This window comes from Anguilla anguilla, chromosome 1 (assembly GCF_013347855.1).
Source record: "Anguilla anguilla isolate fAngAng1 chromosome 1, fAngAng1.pri, whole genome shotgun sequence".
NCBI lineage: Eukaryota > Metazoa > Chordata > Actinopteri > Anguilliformes > Anguillidae > Anguilla > Anguilla anguilla.
The window spans coordinates 13,255,118-13,276,481 of NC_049201.1; the positions used below are offsets into that span (position 1 = coordinate 13,255,118).

At 38.6% G+C, this 21,364-nt stretch overlaps 1 long non-coding RNA gene across 1 annotated transcript in view; it reads right to left on the minus strand.

The window, feature by feature from the left end:
* Positions 1-959: 959 nt before the first annotated feature.
* Positions 960-21,364, minus strand: part of LOC118212241 — a 117,929-nt gene continuing 97,524 nt past the window's right edge. Inside the window, exons 2-4 of the long non-coding RNA XR_004762191.1 lie at positions 11,743-11,844; positions 4,026-4,162; positions 960-1,545 (exon numbers count right to left, since the gene is read on the minus strand). This is a non-coding gene — a long non-coding RNA (uncharacterized LOC118212241). The remainder of the gene's footprint in view (positions 1,546-4,025; positions 4,163-11,742; positions 11,845-21,364) is intronic.

Genomic DNA, 21,364 nt, shown 5'->3' on the forward strand with positions numbered 1-21,364 from the left:
CCCCAGAAAAGCAATCCCATAACATGATTCTACCACCGCCATTGTGGAGATGGTGTTCCCTGAGATGATGGGCTTTGTTGTGTTCGTACCAAGCTTAGCACTTTGCTTTCAGGCTAAAGACTTCAACCTCACTGCCATCAGATCACAAAATCTTCTTTGCAGAAAGCATCAGGGTCTGTTTCATGGCTTCTGGCAAACTCCAGGCGTGACTTAATGTTGGCCTTCCTCAGAAGTGGTTTCCACACAGACACTCTCCCAAAGAGGCTAATTCTGTGAAGTGTTGGAGAGATTGTTGATCTCTGGGCAGTTTCTCCCGTTTCAGCTCTGCATCTCTGTTTGTGTTGTAGCTGGCCCTTTGATCACTTCTCCGAAAATATCCCTTCTTGCCTGGTCACTCACCTTCGTCGGATGGTGTGTCTGGGTTGTGCCATATTTCCCCCATTTTGTTACAATGGACATACAGATGCTCCTAGGACGGTTAAAAGCTCTGCCATTCTTTTTATGACCTTCTCTACTTTTCAGCTGTGTAACAGCAAGTTCCACAGACAAGCTCTTTGGCCTTTTGCTGTTTCAGTTCTTAGATCTCACCAAGTGAGTGAAATTTATTCTGCAGTCATGAGATTTAACACCAGTGGATTCAAAATCAACATAGCTTGATCTTGTTAATGTATTTATTACGCATATCTGGAATACACCTAGCCCAATTTAGGCTATTAATAAGGGGATGCATTTTAATTATAATTCAGAATTTATGTAAACACTTTTCAGAATTTAATGTAGACATTCGAGAGAGTTACTTGTACAGGAATAATATAGGAGTCAAATTTGTATTTTATTTTTATTTGACTTTGCAACACAACAAAGTGAGACATAATCAACGCGTGGGTGGGGGGGGGGGGGGGGGGGGAGTAAAAACTTTCTGACTTTCTGACAGTACTATATTTCACTGGTTACTGTGATGTACCAGGGAAATACAGTACCTTTTAATAACTGAATTTATTTTTAGAGGCACTGCACTGCACTCAGTTCTGCAATATCTTGTGTTCAACAGAAGTCCTAAATTCTGACTTTCTGAAAATGGATGTCTCTTCATTATAGTTCACAGATGAAGTGGCCTCCTTTTAGCCTTTTCTCACCTGAGATTTGGTACATTGGCATGGAGGATATGAGTTGTAAAATCTTAACACAACTGAAAAATGCAATGTACTAGTGCTAACATATGTGGTTGGGAATCTTGACAAGCTGCTATTTTAAATACAGAAACTCAGGACACAAATGAGGCATGGTAGGAAGTGGGTGGACATCACACCTATGCAAGAAAGAGGGGTTACAGTGCTACTTCATACACATGTCTGCAAGATTTGAGACAAATTTTTATCACTTTAATTGACTTTTGACATTAAATTAATATGTACTGGATCTCTGGATGTAATTGATATTTGTTCTAATTTCAAAACAAATTTCTCACTGTAAAGGGAGTGGTATGAAAGTTATCCGAGAGTTCCACAGTATGGGGAGTACCCAATACCAGGTAGGCTCTTGCATCTGCAAAGGACAGAAGAGATTTTGTAAGGAACTGAAAACAAAATGCTGACACCTAATATATTTACATGACCAATGTATAAGCAATTAATTCACATCACTTGCCAAGAAAGAAATTACATTATGCAAAACCTGGCAACTGGCTTGAAGCACGAAGACCTCACCTTGATTGCACCAATTATTCAACCACATGCTTGTGTGACCTCTGTTGATATCATCATTAATCAAGACCTGGCAGCTGACGTGAGAATGCTAGCTGTCCAGTCGATGGTTTTGTGTGTGTGTGTGTGTGTGTATATATGTATATATATATATATATATTTACGTCATGCTGCAGAGTTTTCTACGGCATTTAATAATGTAATAATCTCCAAGAGCATCTACACTGCCTTTGTCCCCATATTTATATCTAAAAGACTGGGATTATACTATAAAAACAATCATGTGACAACTGTGAAGGACGACTTACACATGGGAGGATTTTAAGTGCACACCACTACGGTAAACAATTCTTAGCTGGTTTTGGTAATATGCAACTGATTAATTTTAACATACTGTACAAAATAAAGTACTTTGAAATGAGATCAATTGAACACATGCAGCTGGTGAAACTGACTTTGACTGCTGTGTCTTGAGAGACTTCAGAGCTATACTTCTGTAAACAGGTACAGTCTGCAGGAACATGAGCAGAATAATCATGGACATATTATACCCCTATTTCAAAGTGAACATTTATAGGAAAAAGTTTAGCACACCCTTGCCCTAGGGTGTATCAATAGTCACTCGCTTGTGGCTTGAACACTGCTATGTACAGACCATGATAACTCTACCATAACAACTGAAAATAATAAAGAGTTTACCCTGCTGTATTTCATAAATAGCTACAATTATGGCATGTTTCTGATATCTATCTAGTTAGCTAGCAATATATTTTTTTACCATTTACTTTATCTATTATACAAAAGTATTAGGGAAGGCAGAGTGGTGGGAGGGACATGAATTTATCTTATAACAAACTGAGATGCATCTAACCACCATTACACAAAACAGCTGCACTCCACAAGATAAATCAAATTTGCCAAAGTGGGTGTTGAATTTTATTCATGCATGTATTATGCATGAATACTTTTCAGGAACACAGCACCTATGCTAACATTGGCCCAAGTGGTGTCTTTCCTTTTAAAATCTAGAAATCATTGTTAATTTTGAAAAAACTTAGAGCCTTACTTTTATTTTAGAGATTTAAAATCAACCAGCAACATTCTAATGTATACATTGATTGGACAGTGTTTGCCTAGATTTAGATAAAAGACTCAATTTAAATCTATAGTTCTGGCAATTTTTTAAATAATGTGAAATTTGCTTCAGTCTTGATGTCATTGGGTTTTCAATGTTGAGAGCTCAAACTGGAAACAAGTAGCTGTTCAAAGCCTTTTTATGATATAACTGGTCCAAATGGCCCATTATTGTATGCCCCTGTGGGAGTCTGTTAAAACACAGAACATGCATAGAGATAAAAATAAAAAAAACCCCATTAGATGTTTTACCAGCGTAGACATCACTTACAACATTGGGCCTTTAGAAATGTAAATATTTATTTGCCTCAACCATTCATAATATTGAGTGCAGTTCCTTAATGTATAGTATTAAAAACAATAATTTACACGGTCAGAATAAAAGCAAAAAATAAAAAATAAAGTAATACAAAATTCTCTCAAAATGAAAAAAAAAAAAAGAAGAAAATTGATTGAGGGGAAAAAGGCAATAATAAAAAACGTTTTAAACACATTTAGACAATCTGTTACGATGGCCCAGAAGTGCAAAATACACAGTTTTATAGAAACTGAAGGGATAGAAATATTTATTCCAACATTTCCGATCAACCTCCACTTGAGTGTGTCATCAAGAAAATCAAAGAGATAGTCCATTTAAGACCTGCTCAGAGGTCCATATGCAATGAAATTCATACGAAGGCCAGCAGTAAACTGATTTATTTTTGCTTATTCACCAAAAATATCATATTGTGTATCTTTACTAAAATATGTACGCACATGTTTAATGAGGCATTTCGTTTAGCAGTTCACATTAATATGATGTATGAGGCTCTGCAGGGGGCAGTTTGGACTGGAGTAGTTATCTACAAGAAATTCTGTCTTGTAAAACAGTAGCAAAGGTTAATGAAGTCCTGTATGGATTAGGCACATTTATAGGGAATCAGAACTGTTTAGAGACCCCTGTTTCATTTACAGTGTGACCCTTTTCCCTGGGATCAGATATCCCTGAGGAGCAGCTCATCAGCTGGTTCTAGAGATCCACTGGGTTAGCACTCCAACACAATGAGCTCCACTTCATTACAAGGGCCCTGACCAGATCTTCTGAAATGGCTTGGAATGATTCAATTAGCTTGCAACCCTGGAGGAAGCACGACGATCACGTTTTGCAGATGGAGATGATGCGCCCCTTGAACGTGCACTGACACTCACCAGGTAGCACCATGTGACTTCAGGCAGGTGAAGTGCAGCTCTGATGTTCCTTCGGCTCTGATGGCCTGGCCTCGGAATACAGCGGTGCTGTTAACCTCAGCGAGTGCATCGCAATCAGCTCCCTGCAGTTTTTAAAACTCGGCACAAGAAAAGGTAAAAAAAAGAGCTATTCACATGGTCCAGCATGCAGGGATCATAGGCTTGCATCTCCCAATTACTCTGAAGTTATTAATTAGTGCATGAAAAGAAGCTGTAGTGCTGCGTTGCAGTCGTCTGATGCTCACTGATTCCTCACACACACTCTCCGTGTGGCAAAGGTGGCAGGTAGTTTTAGTGTCCCTGGAGAATCTAATTGATTATCTCTCAGTTGGCCAGAGAGCAGCATTTGCATTTAACAAGACCAGTTAAAAGCACAATATGCCTCACTTCAAAGAGCTGTGCATAATGATGGACCCACGCTGCTGGGTAATTAATCAGAAAGAGGCATTAAGACTGAAGGCAACACTGGAAAATCAACTGAGAAAAAAGAGAGGGAGTGGTATCCTCTGCTTGATAGCTTGAGATAAAGATAAAGAGGGTCTACCCTCCCTCCCTCCCTCTCTCTCTTGCCCCATCCCCTCCCACACATATGTACACACACTCTCACACTCGCAGGCACGCACACAGGCATGCAGGCATGCACGCACACATACCTCCCTTTTTAAGCTCCAGGAATTATTTTCAGGCTGACATTTTCATGTCTACATGCAGTGCAAAATTTCTGGCATTTACAGTAACTGAAGTGTGAAGTGCAGTGTATATATACACTACATAGCCAAAAGTATGTGGACACCTGACATACAACATCTCATCCAAAAGTATGGGCATTAATATGGAATTGGTCCACCCTTTGCTGCTATAACAACCTCCACTATTCTGGGAAGGCTTCATACTAGATTTTTAAGCTTGCTGCAGAGATTTGCTTCCATTCAGCCAGAAGAGCATTAGTGAGGTTGGGCACTGATAGGGTTATTAGGCCTGGGTTGCTGTTGCCTTTCCAATTGATCCCAAAGGTGTTGGATGAGGTTGAGGTCAGGGCTCTGCTTGGGCCAGTCAAGTTCTTCCACAGCTTTCTTGACAAAACCATTTCTTTTTTTTCTTTTTTTTCTGCAACTTGAGAATCGTTTATTGTGCAATGTGCTCCATGGTAATGCTATGTATGATTTGACTGTAGGTAGGCTGATGTTGACCATCATGCTTTTTAGAAGGTGAAAGTAGAGTGTTTAAAGTAGAAAGCAGAGGTTTACATTCAGTGGAATTTTCCTTGTCCTGTTGCACAGCAGTGAATCCTCTGGTCAGTTGAGTGCCTGCAGAAGCTGTGCATGAAATGTTCTCCTCCAGCATTATGAATGTGCCGCTCAGCTTATGGAATACAGGGCCAGAACATGCTACAGTGCCTGGCAGCATATGCCTCATAGCAGCTCTCGTCTGCGATCACATGGGGACACTGCAATAGCAATTGCAAGCTGAGAGACAAAAATAAGTCTTAAAAGCGTGCTTGAAAATGTGGACAAATGTATCCGGCCAGTCCCTGTGTGTTCGCGCAGATATATTCACGCCACAAGACATATAATATACATTCAAAGGAAACAGGGCTCCGTATCTAATTTCCCCTCAAGGTTATATTTATAATGGAGTTGGGAAAAAAAAAAAAAAAACCTCTTCAGATCTGGTCCTGGAGGTGAAGCCTTGGAAAATAACAAGGTAGATATTGTGTGAATATCATCTGGTAAGTGTGTGTGTGTGTGTGTTGTGAGCCACCTGTTAAAATCAAAGTTGGTGATTTAAGAGGAGTCCTCTCAGCCACATAGGATGGAGGGGTACACCTACCCAACCTAGACATCCAGACATTATCACTCACTTCTGACTAGCAATAAAGTCACCCTTGAATAACTGGAATAGTGAGATTTTATTGTGACTTAAGGGCACCATTTTTTATTGTGTTTCTGCATTATCAAATCAGGAACCTGGAAACCTTGCAACAACATAGCTTTCAGGGAAGAGACACAATGAACTGACAACATGAAACAGCCAGGCATCTTGCATGGTGAATTTAATATAGTTCCTATATAGACTCATCCATTGTAAGCTCACATACACACTCACAGTCTATATTATATGTTGTTTATTATATTTCCCTAACCTAATGCAAACAATTTTCCCCCAGCAGTTAAGAGTAACATTTTGTTGTTCAGATTATGAATAAGCACATATAATATTATTACAAAGACAAAAGAGCAACACTGCTCCTAGTGAACTCAAGGGCATGTTGTAGAAGTATATATTTTACAACGTGTATTCAATGTAGACAGCATATTTGGACATTTTATGTCAGCACATGTTGTACTATATTGACTGAAATTATGGATACAACATAAGGGCATAAATAATATCATGTGTTTGCAAACATGGCTTGGTTACAAAGTGGTTTTTGATTGCTATAGACCTGATATATACAGTATAATTTATGTGACTCACAGAGGATTCACAGCAGGTTCCCTGAGTAGATGAAATAAAGGTCGCTAGTTAGCTACTATAATGTTTTGATGCAAGTCATGCCAAGCCATTTCGCCTCATCCATCTTACAGAGGACTACAGTAGACATTTTCCAACATTTACCATCAGATAGGTGACAATGTAGGCATATTCAACCTAGAATTATTTTTCTTATTATTTAATATTTGTAATCCTATTATGTTCCTATAATGTTTCTGTGCAGCATTTGGATGTTACATAAATATAAGCACTTATAAGGGAGTGATTTACCAAAGCCCTTGTTTATATATAGTTATCATTATAATTTGTGTATTTGTAGACTTTTTTGTTGTTGAAATTAATATAGAAACAATCTTACTTGGAAGATGTAGTTAAAGCTGAATCAATCGTTTTAATGGTTGCATCCACAAAAGTCTCTTATGTTAGGAACAGCAAGCTGTACCTTTAAATTCATGGATGATGAAAGTAATGATCAGCAGCTGGGCTAATCATCAATAAACAGCTAGACTTTAGGTGAGGTTTGCACTGCTGTCTGTAGGGCTTAAGGTCTTCCTAGCCTTGTGAGACTGCAGGAACCACTAAAACAGCCAAAATGAGGCAGCAACCCTCCCTCTTCCTCTCATTAATACGGGTTTGGTAACGGGAAAGCTGCAGGAAGTGATCATGCTGATTTTGTATGGTAAGTCCATAGCAAAAGTAATCCTGACAGGCAAAATGAGTTTTCCATGTTTCTTCTCCAGACTGAAAAGAAATAGAATAACCCTGTCTCTACAACTAGCAATTTTAAAAAATACAATAGCAGCAGCTCAGGGGAGTCCATATCCATCATGACAATTTAACTATGAACACATTTTATTTGACGCTATGATATTTTAACACAGATAAGACAATTAGAACATTTGACAATAATAATTGCACCAAAATATTACTGTGTGCACATTAACCATTATAATATGGTTTCTCTCTCTCTCTGTCTCTCTCTCTCTCACGCACACGCACAGAAGGTAATGTAAAGAAGGGAGCTTTGTACATTGCATTCCGTGTGTGTGCTGCACAGAATGCAGGCATGTGACCTTGCACAGCTCCCTAATACTTTCCACACAGGATATTTATCGGCCAGGGAAGAGACATTCCCACACATTCCCCTTGGGAGGGAGCGAGGCTGCTCCATGTCCCGAGCTACAAATGGGTTTGAAATTCCCATCAGCCGCAGGCTGGAACCGCATGTTTAAGGATTTTATTCTTCATGTGAAAGTTTCATTTTCGTTGCTTGTGTAAAATCGATAGAAGATGTATGTGTGTACTTGTGAGTATGGCCTTGCATTTTCTTCAGCCAAATATTATACTCCATAAGAGAGCCCTCCAGGGGCAATACAGCCTACTGTATGTATCAAGACACCTTTTGAGCGATCATTAAAAATATTCCTATTAATTTAACCTGAACCGTCTAAATTACTCTTGTATTTCTTTTAGCCAAGAATAGTAGTCTTAGCACATATCTCCTCTTTAAAACAGCATGCTTTTTGTCAATTTAGTGTGACAATAACACATTTATGATTATTAGTAACTGAGTATGATTTGTCAGCTAGTCATTGCTTTTCTGACTTATTAGTGATTAAATGACACCTCATAATATGTGATCATGCCTCTGAGGAAGACAACACAGAACATAATTGTATTTCATAGCCAATGCACTACAGTAGTACTGATGATAATAATCTGTATCTAATATTGAAGCTGGGTAGAAATATTGGTTCAGGTACTGTGGTAAACTACTCAGTGTATTTGCATGTACTACTATTTATTTGTATGTTCGGTGGCTCTGTTATGAGCTGTGGGGGGCATTTTCCTGGAATGGTTTGGGTCCACTTGTCCCCTTAGAGGGAAGGGTCAGTGCAAAGTTATTCCAAGTGATCAACTTTATCACCTTTATCCTGTGTGAAACATTTCTATCTCGATGGGAGTGGTTTCTTCCAGGATGACAATGCCACAGGGCACAAGGGATTACTGAATGTTTTGATGAGTATGAAAATGATGTGAATCATATGCTATGGCCTTTATAATCACCAGATCTCAACCCAATTGAACACCTATGGGAGATTTTGGACCATTGTGTTAGACAGCACTCTCCACCACCATCATCAAAACATCAAATGAGGGAATATCTTTTGTAAGAATGGTATTCCATCCCTCCAGTAGAGTTCCAGAGACTTGTAGAATCCATGCCGAGGCACATTGAAGTTGTTTTGGTGGATTGTGGTGGCCCAACACTACGAGCCACGTGTGTTGTATTGATTAATAAGAAAATTAACAAACTAATTTGGTGATGCCTATGCCAAAGCTCCTATCGTTTTAGCAAGTATTTGTGTGAAAATGTTGAGCTTTTCTTTCTGATGAGCTTTAAGGTCCTACAGCAGAGTAGGAAAAAACCCCACAAAAAACAAGCTTAAGCATCTGATATGGAGGAGAAATAAATTAGACCCCTGTTTACAGTTACTGTTGTCCTACTTTATCCTGTACCTCTTCTTGTCTTGGAGACACTGGACTCAATGATAACTGTAGGGGGTGGTGATTTAATCCATGCGCAGTAGACTAACAATGGCATGTATGCAAGGAAACAATGCATTTATGTAAGACTGACTTTGAGGCCCTCTCAAGGCTATCGTATTTGATTGACAGGCAGGCGTCTAGCACATAGCCTATACAGTATTTCATGCTACACTTGTTGTTATAGAAACCCTTAAATGAAAATGTTCTTCGTGCAGCACTATGAAAGCCCCCGAAGAACACCCCACCTGACGTTTACTCTCAGCAAAACAACAAGGCACACAGAGTGCCAGTCTAAGAACATTTTCATCTGGGGAAAAGTTTTAATAAAGAAAGAGGTGAATGCTGACTGCTCCCTTGGATAACCAAGAATAATTTCTGTGTAACAGCAGAAGTCCAGGAACTCCCATAGCAACGAGAAAAGAGGGATTGAAGCTCCAAAGATTTCAATGGCACATAAGTAGATTTTTTCAAAAATTAGAGTTTTCTTCCATTACATTTTCACTAAATATTATACACATACTATAAGACACTATTGTAATAAACATTAGTAAGACACGCTCCCAGGATAACCTGATGATATAACGATGGCCAGATTAAAAAATGAAGTCATAACACAGTAATGGAATAAAATTTCCCTCCTAGGTATTTGGAGGGCGTTTCCATTCCTAAATTAACCGTTCTTTAAATAAATGGCATGATATACATTCAGTGAAACCTGAGAATAATTTTCATCTCAGTCAAGACATATAACAAGAATATTCTCTGAACTATTCATGATAAATACAATGGTTTATTTCCCCTTTTCTCAAAATAGATGAGCATTTTATTTTAATCTCGGCATCCTCTTATTGCACAGTCTAGGCAATATTTAGTAGCCTCACGTAAAACATTTAGGTAAATGAGATCACAGGAAATATATGGCATATGGCAGTAGAAACTACAGCAGGCAAAAAATGTCATTTGCCTTGATCGCAGTCTTGATTAATAAGTGAAGTTAGAGCATTGCCAAAGCTTTATTTATATCTAACAGAAGTTTGAATAAAACATGCTAATTGCTAAGTGTGCTAAGTTGCTAAGTTTATAATCATTTTGCAATTATATTTTATATGATTGCTAATGGATTATTAAAGTATATTGGAAAGAGGCACGATTTTTGCTCCCTAGATGATTTACATTCAGGCACAGCAACATAACAGTAACACAAGTGAGCATATTAATATGCATACTTAATATGCAAAAATGCCTGCTTTTATCTGGATTTCTTTTTCTCACAATTTGGATTGTAGTATTGTATTCATATCCCCATCAACTTCCAACTACCACTGAAACTTCCTCCATTGCTGTCATTTGAAAATGTGCTACCAGCCTATGCTGAGCTGCACAGACAGACAGAGGAGTTCACTACATGCACAGCTGCCGCCTGTAGACTACAGGTGCCTGATCGACCTCAGGAGTCACTCCTGCACAATGATCCTGCTGATTGGGTAAAGCCATGACTAATTATGTCCCACCCCTGCAAGGATACTGGCAACCGACAGCTTTGGAATGATCAGGACTCTGTATCGCACCACAGGATATGTCATGCACTAAAAAAAATTTGGTCGTATTTTAATGCATCTGATACTACTCTTGGATGCATAATGCAAGGGTTGGCAACCTCTGTTTTGGAGTGCCAGTAATGTTTCCGGGTATTGTTCCATCCAAGCTTGATTGCAAGTTTTATGTACAGCGCCATTATCATTAAGTAAGGATGATGAATATTCAGTCTGAATGGTGAACTGCTGAGTACCTCCAGCGCTTGGTGACCTGCATTCATTAAACTCAATAATTAATACAATCATATAGTTATACGCTAGGGAGGAACAGAAACCAGGAAAATCTCTGGCACCCCAGGACCACGGTAGCCTGATATAATGGATAATTTTCTGATTCAGAAGGATTGGTGTCAGATGTCCTCTAATTTTCATGGTTTTAAGTTGTACAGCAGTACAACTTAATGCTTCCTTTGAAAATTCAACGCTGATCTTCATCTATGGAAGGATAGACAATGTTGTGTAGCAGCAGGACAATGATCAAAGCATAAGTATCTTATCAGCATCAAAGATAGTTGAATAACATGGGATCCTCGGTACAAGATGGAAATGTGTGCCTCCATTGCTTATTGACTGCAAAGTAATTCATGTCTACCCCTTAGGCCAAGAATGAGATAAAATGGAGGGTACACACAACATGCCAGGTAATGCAATGCAAGCTAAACAAACATGGAGAAGCAGACTGGAGCCATGGGTATGAATTTCAATTTGTTCTGCTGACCCCTGTTAATAGTTGTTGATATTAGTATTTTAAAAGCCTTGGCAACCAGTTGCCATAACAGACTATGCATATAATTTGTCTGGAAGACACTTCACTGGGATTGCTCAAAGATAATCTGAAAATAGGCTGTGATTAATTATGTGGTCATCCGTCATGCTGGAACAGTTATGGAAATAAAGATGAGACTCGCGCATTATAATTTTGGTATAAGTTTATGATAACAGTTGAGTCCTCTGATTTAACTGAACTTCCTATTTTGTCTCTTTAACAGTCCACTCAAGCAAACAGTAGATCACATTTGACCATTATGTCACCTTACCTTGTGTTGAATTTTTGCCATCCTCCTGGATCTCTTTCTGAAGTAAATTACTGATTATTGCTGGGAAATTTCCTTTGGACCCGCATAATCATTTTGAACGACCTTGGAGGAAAACGAAAAGTAAAAAAAATAAGCCAGACCTGCAAAGCCTACCTGACTGCAATTGCAATGGTGGCTTACAGTATGTGGCTAATAACATTTTGGATTTGATTATGTACACTGACTCTAACACCAGAAAAGATGCATAGAAAAGAAGATTACTTTTTAAATGGCTGACTGTTTCATCTAAGATTAAAAAAAGTTATTTTGAGTATTTGTAGCAGAAACATAACAGATTTAATACATAGTCCCCCCATTGCAGGGCACCATAATGTTTGGGATGAATGGCTTCACAGGTGTATGATATGTTAAGATTTTTTAGTATTCATCAGCATTCATGATGTTTCCTATCAAAACCAAATCACCAACTCCAGATGTTGTTATACAACCCAAACCTTGCACTGATCCCCTACCACGCTTGACTGATGGTTGTAGACATGGATCCGAGAGTCTGCCATTGCTTCATCCGTGCACATATTGTCTTTCCTTACTTCCGGAAATTTAGACTCATCGGTCCATTAAACCTCACTACACAGGTGTCCAGTTTCAGTGTACAAGAGCGAATTTCTTTTCTCTTGTTTATTTCATTTTCTCAGTAATGGCCTTTTGACAGCTACACATCCTTTCTGACCCATAGCATTGAGTTGTCTTCTCACAGTGGAATGGTCGACAGAAACACCTGTGGATTTCTTCAGATCTGAAGCAAGAGTGAAGATAGATTTTTTCGTGTTTCTCTTCTCTTTCGTCTTTTTGTGGTGGTCTACCAGTTCTTGCATGGTTGTAAGGAATCCCATTTTTTTCTGTATCTTGCAATAATTTTTTGAACACGAGTTCTGGAAACTCCTTTGACTTTCACCAACCATTTGCAGTTGAATTATCATATCTAATCTCTTCAGCGCACATCAAATCTTCCTTTGCCATTTTAGATGCACATGACAAAGAAATCTGCAAGGCTACTAAGGTTTGTTTGGTTAGTAGTTTGTTTGAATGTTAGAGTAATTGTTGAAGGCAAAGGTTACAGCAACATTGACACTTTAGGTAACAGCTTTTGTTGGGGGCACACAGCTGCAACTTGTTTGTCCGCACAGTACTGTATATATGTAATTTTGGTAATGCCTACTGACAGGGTACACAATGTTAAACTTTCATAAGAAATTAGAGTAATAACAACAACAACAACAACAACAACAATAATACAGAATGTCTAGATTGTCTCTGACCAGGTCAGATTGACCTTTCTCAATATTCAAATACACTAAAGCAGTGTCACATTCGTCCTTGTGATCCAGATGGTGAACACTGTAATCATTTCAAAATGATACCTTGATGCAAAACGGAACACTTAACCATGTCATGACCATTTGTTTTCATAATAGCATTGGAAAATTGAACCAAGACAAAAAAAAAAACGCATATAATTCCCTGGTGTTAACTTTAATTACCATTGAAACGTCCCTTTACTGGCACAACTTCTCCCAATAGATTTTCATGAAAAATGTGTACAGTGACATCCAGCTGGGCTACAATGATTGGATCCCCTGATGCTACACATAAAAGCTCATCTGTTTGGGAAAATCAATGTTGTCAGTTATGATCTAACACCCTTTCTCCAAGTACAGTGAACCCCATCCAAGACCTTCATTCAAAGGATAATTCAATCAAATTCTCAGACCTGTCAGTATGCCTCACTGTGTGCCTTACACAGAAGTCAGTGTTTTACCTTATAGATTATACATAGCATTATGTACAGTGGCATTTATATTTTTACAACTTTGATCATATCTAGCTCTACTCTAGTTTGTTCATCATGTGATGTGAGTGTCTGCCAAATTACTAAATCGTAACCCTTAAATTGTAGTTTGAGGTGCAAAGCTGAAGAGGTGACTGCAATTTAAATATAGGGGTGTGAGCAGGAACTTTACAGTCAGCCTTTAGTTTACGGTCAGTCAAGAACTTTTCAGACCAGGATTCAATGCTGATGCAGCACCCAAACCCCTCATTACACCGGCACGCAATGCACATTTGATGGCAGTAACAGCATAATGATGAGGAATGGGGTTGAGGTTTCTGGTTTTCTTCCAAGATACAGCACTGCCATTGCACCCTTGAGCAAAGAATGTAACCTAAATTGCTTCACTAAATATCTATGCACATAAATGGATTGTTTGTAAAGAATGTCAGCTGTGGAAGACTCTCTGGATAAGAGCATCTGGTAAATGCATAAAATGTTTAAAAAGTTCATGAGGAGACAGTGGCATTGTGGTATACTTCATGTGTTGATTTATTTAATTGATTGATTTATCCAGGAAGACCCTTATTATTGCTTGACAAGCAATGTGATGTGCAAGCTATGGCAAAAAAAGTTTGACACATACAAATGTTGTTCAAGTTTTCAAAATCCACCTTAGCTGTAAAATTGTTTCCCGGGTAAATACACAATAAAATGTCCAGTGTTTATTCAACTCATTTGGTCCCAGAGTGTTATTGTTGAATTAACACTGTTAGAGTTGAATTGACACTGGACATTTTACTATGTAGACACAATGAGATGAGCTGATTATTTCAAGTCAATCTATGGAAGTCCAGTAATTTGCCAACTACATTGAAATATGTCACACAAAAAGCATACCAGTTGTTAAAACTCTCATGAAAGTTTTAATTGCCTGAGGAAACTCATAAGTTAATTATTAGCTGTTGCCATGGGGGAAGATCTTTTTCCCACAGACTAAAGCAAGGCAATTTCTTTGACTGTTCCCTTTAGGATTAATAAATGGGCTAATGAAGTTTGAAAGATGTTTTAACGCAAAGTCCACCCTACACTAACCATGTCATTACAGTTTATTACAGTTTCATGATAAAAATATTCAAAAGTGGTGTCGGAAAGATGTAGAGGTAGCAGAAGAACTACATGACTAGTCACAGTACAAGGGTCACATCCCATAACTGGTGAAATTTCAAACCTACAACAATCTTTTCTTACATAACATACTAAGGTAAGACTATATTCCAAAAATATGTGTTTGCAGCAAGCACATACCTGTCTGAAGAACTGATTAATACGTAAAACACTATAAAATGAATAGCTTTAATAAAACAAATAACGATTACTTTCAGCTTTCTGCTGCATGCTTTTCATTGTAACCATAGCATATGCTCAAGCACGTTTAAGTGTTTTAAATTTGTATTACTTGGACAGATCTTTGTTTTTAGCAATTACTTCCAAACACAGAGACAATTGGCAAAAACAAATGCTAGCTCTGATCAAAGTGTTCAAGGGAAAACGGCATTACTGCGAACAGGCCAATCAGAAAACATTCCACATTCCTTTAAAACGAACGGCTGCATCACTCATCCTCATTTCCCTGTGTTTTATGGTGCAGCACATGCTCTCTGTCACCGCTATCTTCTTTGACTGTCCATAATGTCCTTAGTTTGTTGTTAACTGACCTTTTGAGCTTGTATACCAATGAATTCCTAATTAGAGTTAAAGGTTGCTCATTGATGTTTTTGTGAAAATGTAGCAATAATTTGATTGATCCTGTTAAACAGTCATATGTCACCGTTATATCTTTCTAAATGTCTTGGGTGTGCTTTTGAATTCAACGAACTCATTAACATTGAAATGCACTCACCACTGGGATATGATCTTCATAAAGGGAAGCATGTCAATGTACAGGGCTGTGAAAAAGTACTGTATTTGGCCCCTTCCTGATTTCTTCTATTATTGCATATTTGTCACAGTGATTAGTTTCACATCGTTAGACAAAATGCCATATTAGACAAAGGGAAACCGAGTAAACAAATTTTTGAAATTATTATCATAAACGGTTATCAAACAAATGCAGAATTTCACAGTAAATAACAGTCAACCATGATGGTGGTAGTGTTTTGGTGTGGGGATGCTTGCTGCCTCAGGATCAGAATGACTTGTCATTATTGAAGGAACCATGAATTCTGCTCTGTACCACAAAAGCAAGTGAATGAAAAATAAAAACTAAACTTAGGTTTTTGACTACCCTAGTCAAAGTCCTGAGTTCAACCCAATAGAGATGCTATGGCAGGACCTGAAATGAGCAGTCCATGCTTGAACATCTACCAATTTATCTGAATTAAATATGTTCTACAAAGAAGAGTGGGCTAAAATTCCACCACAGCGATGAAAAAGACTTTCAGGAAGCTTTTGGTTGAATTTATTTCATTTCATTTAGCTTTTCTGTGCAAGCGAAATAACTGCTCTCAAAGTGGAAGTTTCCCCTTCTAACACAACCTATAATCCTCCTGGTCCCTATTGGACATACAAACTCTCTAAAAGTCTGAATTAGCGCATGTAGCTTTGTACTGTAACTTCTTAAGGATTGTTCACATGAAAACACGACACTGCAGGCTGGTGACCCTCTGCCTGAACTGCACTGAACACAGCACTCACACAGCCCTGCCACTTGGGTCTGTGAAGCGTAATCTCTGCCTGCCACACGTTTCTCAGGACAGACGGTGCCAACGAGAAGCTGTGCCTCTGTGCGGTGCCTCTCAAGCGCATGGCGGGTGACTGCAGAGGCACGAGCGGTACGGCGTTTAACTTTCTTCTGTAAACACGAGTAAAATAAATCCTGTATAGCAACTGGCCCATTAAAAAATGGCCCCAATTAATTTTTAAATTAAACATGTAAGTTGCACTGATTGTTTCTGTTCCTCAATGTTAGTTCTCCTAGATTATTGTTGCATTCACTCGTCCTCTCCTTTGTCCTTCTGCCCGTGCTTCTTTTCAGCAATATATCTAACCTGGGCCTGCTGTGGGAGAACCAGCATGGCACTGGTGCTAATCAGGGACTAAGGCTGTATAAACAACAGTAAATAAGTTCTTTTTTAACGCAATGTAAAATGGACATTGTATATGAGCATACATGAGCTTGCATAGAAACTGTGAGGATTGTAAAAGGGGACTTGTTTTTAAGTATCAAATAGGCAATTATAATGCTGTTGCCTCTTGATATAGTGCTGTTGTCAGGTTGATACTAAATCCAGAAGCTAAATGAAGCCACAGTAGAATATTTAAATTTTATTGACATCTGTGCAGAGTGCAAATATCATGCAGTTGAGATAGTTTTAAGACAGGATGGAAGCTATTGATTTTTGAATGTCTGAAAAAGTATTTTCTGTCTAATTGGCTCCCAAAATCTGTCAGGGTATGCAATTAATTTTGATGTTTCAAGAATACAGTTCTGACATGAATTATAAATGTCACCTTGCGAAAGTTGAAAATAGTTTCTTGGTGCTGTTTCCCATATTGAAATTCATGCATTCTATTTTTGCTGCAACCTCGGTAATATCAGTTTGTCTCCTCACGACTACATACCACCTCAGAGTGTATGCAAAATAACTTCAGTATGGCTTGATATTTTTCCCTAACAAGGAAGATTGGTGCTGCGGCAGTTTTATGACCTATGGGCTCGACGAATAATTCCTGCTGTCGTTAAACATATTACAGCTGGTTCCCTAAAGAAAATCAGCAGAGAGCATCGTTTTGTCGACCTTGAGCGCTGCACTGCTGCAGCTGTAGAGAAGCATCTCTGCCCAGATACATCATCTCAAAAACAGAAGTACAACATTAATCACAAAAGCAGCCTTTTTCTAAAACGGCCTCTCCACCAGAATATCTTCAGGCCAATTACCGCCGAATGGAACGAAAATCAATTCTGTGGTCCGTTCGCTGTCCTCTCTCTCTCTGCCAAGGTAAACACAGTGCTCCATGAAAGCTGTTCCGCTAACCAGTACGAAATGGTCCATATGAAGTAACTTTTAAGATGTTAAAGATACATCTTATATACATTCAAAATTAAATTACAGTCAGGGAGTCACAATTTTATTTTGCTGTACCATTCAGAGGTGTGCCAAGGGATAGGACGTGCAGTTAGGGATGTAACTAAACTGACATTTGAATTGCATTAAGCCTAACTTCATAAGATTGGAATCACATACATTTGATAATGTTTTAAGAAACAAATACAAAGTTTGAATGTCTTTTATGAAGCATTAGTTATGTTCCCCATTGCTATGTGATTGTGCCAAGTGATTTAATAAGTTTTAGCAAAGCAAGAACTAATAAAATTTTGGAGGACCATGTAAAATGTTCAGTACAGGTAATTATGCTGGGGCTCGGTGTCTGTCAGTCCCTGTGCGGCTGACAGTTTTGGGCCTCAGCACTCAGTGCTGTTTGAGGAAATGGAAATAAGTGGGCCAGCTGACACGTTTCATTTTTCAAACCTGTGTTTCACCGCTCAGAGGACTGGTCTGCTCAACCGCACAGCTTTGTCAGCATGAAGGTGGCACAGTTTCTCACTGGAAACGAGAGGGTAGGGTAGTTTCCTTTCCAGGAATAGACTGGCGTGACATTTTCAGCTGAGATAAAGACAAATTTTTGCCTTAAACCGAAATATAATTTGTGGCTCAACAGAACTATTGAAAAACAGTTACTCATAAATATTCACAGTGACTATGTGCCCATACTAGGAAGCAAAAATATTCACAGTGAGTATGTGCCCATACTGAGAAGCAAAAATAGGACAGCAGGAAATTTATAAAATAGACATACTTGATAGTACTACAGTATTACATTATTTACTTTCCTTATTTGCCAGTGCATATGTTGATAATGCTGTGACTACTTATGGACATGTCTAGTTCAGTTCTGAGCAAGCTGTTCTCAAGGCTTGTTTGAGGCAGATTCCCCTCCTGTCCCTCCATCATTAATAAGAAAATACAAGTCTTGCCAGATATGTGCCACGTTTTCCAGAGATGTGTATATAAAATCGCCCAGTATCTGTATTAGTGCAGATAAAATTGAAAAGGATGTAGCTGACATGGTAATTATCATAAATGTGCATGTAGTGTGTTCTTTAAGTTGTTCGTGAATTGTGGAAGGCTTAAAACAGCTACCAGAGAGCGGTTTGATTTACACAGGTCTCCATTTTGAAATGCACTGTAACACGCCTCATTTTGCTTCACAGCATCTCAGATAAAAGCTCTCGTTCATGCTGAAGCAGCAAACCCATTCCTCTTATGCTACACCTGCAAAACCATTTCCTTAAAGTGTGCTACCGAGACTGTCCATAACTGTTTTTATTATTATTTTACCCATAATTCTCAGCACATTTTCTCTGAGCTGGTGAGATATAATGTGACTCCTTAATAATTAGGATTCTGAGAGCACCCCCCCCCCAACCCCCACCCCCAACGAAATAGGCCAAAATGGATGTTTCACTTAAGGTTTGACTTAATGAGGTTTTAATTAAACATTATATATCTCTTTTAATTAGCCACGCGTTCTTTATCAGTTGGTTGCCCTCATTGCAAGGCAACATATTCGAAGAAAGGGTTGAAAAACTAATTAGAAGATGGTAACTCATTGATCTGAAACAGTGTGTACATTACTCCTCTTGAAACTAATACCCTCCTTCAATGAGGCTTTGAAAAATACCCTACTCCATTCCGTGATAAATATATGTTAAATACTGTAGTTCACACAGGGAAACGATCTCAACATAATTTCTGAAAGCATTCATGCTATACATTCACTTTCAAATTCTTTGTGCACTGAGTAACAGTAAACAAAAATAAGTTTTGATACAGAATGATATAACAGGAAACAAGTGGTTTGCTGGAAATCTCAACTGCTTTACAGAAAAAAACCTTAAAAGGAAAAAACAAGGGAAAAAAAATACAGAGGACGGAGGATCCTGATCTACATTCACATCTCAGTGAAATTAGCACTGCTGTTAGAGATGTGAATAACTGCAGTGAACCGACAGGCAGGGCCGACAGTAGCAGGAAAAAATGAGGACATGTTCCACATTAGCGGCAGGTTCCAGGTGATCATAATCTTTTTACCCTTGGTTTGAGGAAGAACATTGCACAGTCCTCTGAGTAGGGACGCAGACTCATAAAGTAGGACAAGGACATTAGATGACAAACTAGTGCGTGTCTTAGAACAGTGTGTGAGAAATACCCAGAGCGAAGAGTAAAACGCACACACGCACACACACACACACACATGCCCTCCCACACACACGCACACACACACACACACGCACACACACACATGCACACACACACACACATACACACACACCCTCCCATGCACACATACACACACACACACACATACACACACACCCTCCCATGCACACACACACACACACACACACACACACACACACACACACACACAGCAAGGTGACTCCAAAAACAGCAACAACACAATTTGATTGCCATCAGCAGCGAATAAGAAACAATAGGGAATAGAAGAAATGCAATATAATTTCATTTTCAAAATAGTTTTAGGTAGCTATGCTGGTATTTTCTGCATGATGCTACGTGATATGGATTTTAAAATATTTTCATTATTTACTACACCTTCTAGATTTCAATATGCCAACACATTTTTAAGATAGAATCTTTTAGAAGCTTAGAAGATTAATTCAGTTGGTGTTATTGTCATGTTGCCAGAAAGTGAGGATTACTACTATGAAATATAACACGCATACAAGCATCTCTTAAATGTTACAACTGTACCTGAAGAGACTCTGACTCCCCAAAGAAATACACAACAAAGCATTCAACAGTAACTTTCATTTCTTTCTCCCACACTTCAGGTTAGACTAACTAGTGTCTGGTTGAAAAAATCTCCAACTGTTATAGAATACAGCAGGTATGGTATTACTATGAACTTATCATTTGGACAGATGAGATGGGCTCCTATGCCTGAGTCTAGTTCCCCCTCAGATGTATCCCTACATGTCATAAAGGAGATTTTCCTGCCCATTGTCTCCTTTGGCTTGCCTTGCAGTGGTTTAGGCTAGGGGACACTGTGAGGCTTTTTGTACAAATTCTTTGTAAAAATTCTCCATTTAAATACATTTTGGATTTAATTTGATCAGTCTGGGCTTTGTGTCGCTTCATTGACTGCCTGTTCAATTTAGAATTGACTACAAGATTCGCCAAGCTTCAAATGTTTTTGCTAAAGAATAGCTTTGTGAAAGGGGAAATTCTTTACTGTCCACCATGGCTGGACTGTTCAGAAAATTTTTGCTATTTGAAAGTTCCAAGAAATCACAATGGGAGGCAATGGGGATGCCAAGCCACCATAATTATTAGTCTGGTAGCTTCCCCATTACCTTCCTATTACCATTTAGCTTATTATTAACTGCTGACACTGGGGCAGACAGCAGAGGAAGAGCTCGCCCTGTAAGGTGGCTTCCTCCCGATATTTCTTCCCATGAGGGAACTTTTTTCTCTCTCACCACTGTTTGACTTTTTTCTCCTCACTGGGAATTTCTTTTCGCAGTTCAGGCCCAGTCTTTTCAAATTTCCTATTTCCTATAAGCCAGTAAAGCATCTATGTGGCAGTGACTTTGTAAAAAGCACTATACAAATAAAATTGAACTGAATTACATTATAATAAATATTTTTTTCTGACCTTCAGAATTGAAAGGTCTTTCATCTGTTTAAAAAGGCATAACGCTGTACG